Raw genomic sequence first — 4,926 nt, forward strand, 5'->3', positions numbered from 1 at the left:
TAAACGCAGATTAAGCAAAATTGAAAATGCAACGACATCTAGTTTTGGAACGTCATATGCAGTTTTTAACTCCGATTCCCAACAGAGATCCATACAGTATTGCTTAACCTGCAATGGAATCGAATATGCGTCCAATAAACCGTGTAGTACCTGGCGCATAATGATACCCACATGTTAACTAAACTCCACACGGCGCCCGCTGCTCCACGAGGCTACGCTGAATGATTATTGTCATCAGTTTTGAAAGAAATGCTTCAAAACATATAAATGTATTATCATGTCCGATTTTGGATTAAATCCAGAAATTAAAAATCTCTAATGACATCTTGGGAAAGAGAAAAAGTTGTCCTTTCAGATTGAAAACTCCTCTCCAGAAAGTAACATAAACGTTAATTGTTTCTCTTTGCTCTCGTGTTTCCTGACCTACTGTGTGTTTTATTTGTTTATTTTACTTCAGAGTTCCAGCAGTTCAATGTTATAAAATTTGTGCTACATGGATTCTCCTGACAGCATACATTAAAACTCTATCGGTTGTATACCTATCTGTCTAGAACTGGAAACGTCTACTTGTGTTCCTTTACTCACCTTTCCAAAGTTAGTGCAAATTTTTACTTTTAAGTAATGGTATTCGCTGCAAAAACTTTTCATAACACCAGAACAAGGCTGTTATATCTCACAACACACACAAAATGTTGGTGGAAAACAGCAGGCCAGGCAGCAGAAATAGGGAGAAGCGCTGTCGACGTTTCGGGCCAAGACCCTTCGTCAGGACACACGAAGGACTCACGTCAGGACTGTGACGAAGGGTCCCGGCCCGAAACGTCGACAGCGTTTCTCCCTATAGATGCTACCTGGCCTGCTGTGTTCCACCAACATTTTGTGTGTTTTGACTGAATTTCCAACATCTGCAGATTTCCTCGTGTTTGCTGTTATATCTCTCTGGCTTCAGGATATTACTACTCCGTTGAAACTTCTATCAGTGAAACTTCCCGAAATGAAGGACCGCTGCTGAGAGTAACGTCTAAGTTGAAGCTGGAACGTTGAAGACAAATTATTTAACGTTGCTTTATTGCTCTAGAATGCTCTGTTATTTTTCCAGCCAAAACAAATGCTATTTTAAAAATTTTCTGTAACGTGCATCTCCAGTTGCTCTACTTATTTCGATTGTAACTTGTTGTTTCACTAGTAACACCAATAAGCCCAACAGCGGGCAAGATGCCCCTCCCGCATTTGCTAACTCAGTTAAGCCAGGCTGGGACAGTACATGAGGTATTGCCATTTGTGCCAATGGCCTTAACCTAGATAATGCGAGTTTGAAGATCACAGATCCTAATTGCACCATGGGTACAAAATCTGGTCCATGCCAATGATTACAATAATTTGTCGGGGTGCATAAGATAAACGCATCTGATAAAGCCTGTGCACAAAACTTGGAAGAGCGGAAGGCATATAACCACATAACCATGTAACAATTACAGCCCTTCTAGTCCGTGCGGAACGCTTGCTCTCACCTAGTCGCAAAGTATGACAAAGTCGAAAACAACGGTATGACATAACAGATGAGAAAAAAAAGAGATGGCCGGGGTGAAAAACTGTTCCGATTGATAGGCTGGTTAAAAGTGGTTGTTTGGAAATCGAATGTAAACGTAGCGACTTCCAGACTGAAATGGGTTTGGTATCCCACGCCCGGTATGATATACGGACAATATCATTAGACACGGACAAAATATTATTCCAAACATTTTTAATCATTTTCTATTATTAGATAATCCGAAGCAAACTGATTTCATGATCACTGACCGTTGTATCAGTTATCAGTATTAAATATGTTTTTCTAACAGGCTGAAGAAGCTGCGGTTGAGCACAACACAGCTTATGTTTCACTAAATATGAGGGAGAGCAAAGGATTCCGCAAAGATCGACAACAGGAAGAGCGCATTATCTATTCTCAGGTAAAGCAGAGACATTGCCATGATTAACATATGAATTTGCATCAGAGATATAACTCTGTAACAGAGACGTCCGGCTCAAACAGTTCGCGCCACCCAATTATACCCATTTGAGCAATTAGCCGACTCACGACTACATATTTGTAATGTGGGAGAAAACCTGAGCGCCCAAAGAAAGTCATAAGGTCATGGGGAAACTTAGAAACACACCATTTAGTCGGGACGGGACGAAAACCTGGATCACTGCTGCTTTAATTGTGTTACGCTAGCCGCTCGATACCGAGCCAGGCAAAACATAACTTTGCCATATCAAATCTGTTCAGGCCTTTTAACATTCGGAATGTTTGTATGAGATCCCCTCATTCTCCTCAACTCTAGGGATTACAGTCGAAGAGCTGCCAGACGTCCCTCATACAGTAACCCTTTCATTCCTAGAATCATTCTAATGAATATTCTTTGAACTCTGTCCAATGTCAGTATATCCATTCTAAAAGAAGGAGCCCAAAGCTGCAAACAATAAGCCAAGTGTGGTCTCACGAGTGCCTTATAGAGCAGGGGTGTCAAACTCATTTTAGGTCACGGGCCGGATTGAGCAAAATGCAACTTCATGCGGGCCGGATCAATCGGACGCGTGCGAACGCAGCTTTCGTTGCCTCCGTTTTTTCAGCCTGCTCTCATGTGTCTCAGTCTCTGCTATAACAACAAAGTGTTTCACTTTACAAATTCCGTTTCTTATGAAGAAAACTGCCGAATAAACGCTAAAAACCCTGAAAACCTGGTACCTGAATAAACTCAGCATTAGCCATATCATACGCCATAGGCGCTTCGATTTCTGGGGCGAGCTTTAATAGTAATTAGGTATTATCTCGCGGGCCAAAGACAATTCCACCGCGGGCCGGATTTGGCCCGCGGGCCTTGAGTTTGACATATATGTTATAGAGTCTCAACATCACAACGCTGTTCTTATATTCTATACCTCTAGAAATGCCAACAATGCATTCGCTTTCTTCACCACAGACTCAACCTGGAGGTTAACCTACCGGGCATCCTGCACAGGGTCTCCCACGTCCCTTTGCATCTCTGCATTTTGCATTATTTTCCCATTTAGATAATATTCTGCACGCTTATTTCTTCCACAAACGTGTTGAACATACACTTTCCAACATTGTATTTAATTTACCAAATCTTTGTCCTTTCCCCTAAATTATCTATGTCTGTCAGCAGGCTCTCTGTTTCCTCAACACTACACACCTCTCTCTTTATCTTGGCAAATTTAGCCAAAGTCCATTAATCCCATTGTCATGATCTAGTCCGTGAAATCCGCGTTTCAGTTCACGATCCGGTCCGTGGACTACGGTCTCCGGGTCTTCTGGCTGTCCGTTGTTTCAGTTGTGCTTAATCACTTGATTCTCACATTGGGGCTGGAATATAAGTGGCCCTGGGTTCGATTTGGCGGCTGGTTCGTCTCGTCGGTATCCTGCCCTCGCCTCTGTGTGGTAAGTCAGGCTGTTTTTGCCGTTACCATGCGGTTGGATCTGTCCCTCCCTGTCCTTGGCTCTATTGGGTAAGCCAGGCCGACTTTGCCGTTATCCTGAGGGTGGACCGTTCCCTTCCTTTCCCCTTCTTTCTGCTACCCACGCTTGTAGCCTTGCCTGCAACCTCGCCTGCCTTCTCGGCTGTTTCGCGGTTAAATTCAGCCGTCGGAGTGAGACCGGTGCCTTGTCACGCCAACAGAAGGAACTATCTATCGTTGAACTTGGAGCTGTCTCTTTGTGTCCACGTGTTTAGTGTTCATGTATGAGTCCCGGCCCTACGCCCTGTCCCCAAGGTGGGGTCCTGACTATGTAAAGCCCCGGCCCTACGTTCAGTTCCCATGGAGGGGTCCTGGCTCTGTGCTACATGTATGAGTCCTGGCTTTATGTCCTGTTCCTAAGGAGGGGTCCCGGCTCTGTGTTCTGTTGTTCCTGTGCTCCAGTCCAAGGCTCAGTATTCCCGTGCTGAAGTCCAAGGCTCAGTGTTCCCATTCTCAAGTCCGAGGCTCCGTAGACGTTCCAGCCCAAGTCCAAGTCGTAGCTCAGGCCCTGAGTCCTAGTCTCGTCCAGGGACAATGTCCGTGTCTAGCTACTCCTCTCCCCGCTTCTGCTTTGCACTTCCTCGACCATGACCGAGTCTGAGCTTCTTGTCCTCATCCAGCCCTGGAGTCCCGAGTCCTGCCCCCTACGCCCATTCCTGTTACCTTACCACGTCCAGTCCTCTCCTGGATCCGGGGTCCGTGCCGAGTCAAGACCCAGGTCCCGGGTCTCTGTCCAGTCTCTGGCTCGGAGTCTTTGTCCAGTTTCCTAGTTCCTAGTTCCCACTTCCTATTTCATCGTCCAGGTCCCACATTCCTAGTCTAGAATTAGCGCAGACACTGTATCCTAGTCTCGTCCCGGGCCTGTGTCTTGTCTAGCTTTGTTTCTCCCCCTCTTCCTTTGCTTCTTCACCAGGTCCCACTTTCCCTAGTGCTTCAGTGTCTGTGTCTTGCATTTAGGTCCGCTCTCAATGCCCACCTTATGACACCCATAGACCAAATCATTGACATGTATCATAAAATGCAGTGGTCCCAATAGCATCCCCTGTGGAATTTCGCTGGTAACCGGAAGCCAGCCAGAATTCGATCCATTTCTTCCACTCTCTGTTTTCTGCCAATCAGCCAATGCTCCACCGATGCTAATAACTCCTCTGTAATTCCATGGGCTCTTATCCTAATAAGCAGCTGCACTTGCGACATTTTGTTAAATGCCTTCTTAAAATCCAAGTACAACACACCTACTGCATCTGATTTGTCTATCCTTTTTTGCAGTAGATTAGTCAGACCGGATTTTCATTTCCGATCACCATGCTGGCTTTGGCCTATCCTGTCATGTGCCTCCAGGTGCTCCGTAATCTCATCCCTAACAATCGATTCCAGCATACATATAAACATTATCCCAAAGAA

The sequence above is a fragment of the Hemitrygon akajei genome, chromosome 17 (genome assembly GCF_048418815.1).
Source record: "Hemitrygon akajei chromosome 17, sHemAka1.3, whole genome shotgun sequence".
Taxonomy (NCBI): domain Eukaryota; kingdom Metazoa; phylum Chordata; class Chondrichthyes; order Myliobatiformes; family Dasyatidae; genus Hemitrygon; species Hemitrygon akajei.